The following is a 426-nucleotide window of genomic DNA, read 5'->3' on the forward strand; positions in this document are numbered from 1 at the left end:
CAACATTAACCAAAGTTGCCTGGCAACATTGCTCAAAAAGTTGCCTTGTGTATCATCAGCCTAAAACCCCTGAATGTGCTCTTTACAGGACATCCAGACTTAAAACGGTCTCAGAGAAATTCGCTTATATATAATGCCCTCTACAGAGGACACAATGACTGGGTCCCAGGAGGGTATGGTATGTAAAAATAATTATAATATAGATCATATAAGAAGTGTCAAACTTTCCCTGAAACGTTTTCTAGGTTTTGAGTAGGTGATTTCAATTATTTTTATGCTTATTTAGATGCTAATGTTAAGACGCTTGTTTTCGTTCTTCTTTAAAGCTTGATCTCATTCACTGGAGATGATGTTAAGACAAATAAAAACATTTTAAGACTGAGAAACACCTTATAACTTAGCCAACATTTGATAGTCTGCTGATTA

At 35.2% G+C, this 426-nt stretch overlaps 1 protein-coding gene across 2 annotated transcripts in view; it reads right to left on the bottom strand.

The window, feature by feature from the left end:
- LOC107570830 (myelin and lymphocyte protein-like) overlaps window positions 1–426 on the bottom strand; it is a 7,626-nt gene that overhangs the window by 2,759 nt on the left and 4,441 nt on the right. The gene's annotated exons all lie outside the window — the stretch shown is intronic.

Source organism: Sinocyclocheilus grahami, unplaced genomic scaffold, assembly GCF_001515645.1.
Source record: "Sinocyclocheilus grahami isolate Dianchi unplaced genomic scaffold, SAMN03320097.WGS_v1.1 scaffold3.1, whole genome shotgun sequence".
NCBI lineage: Eukaryota > Metazoa > Chordata > Actinopteri > Cypriniformes > Cyprinidae > Sinocyclocheilus > Sinocyclocheilus grahami.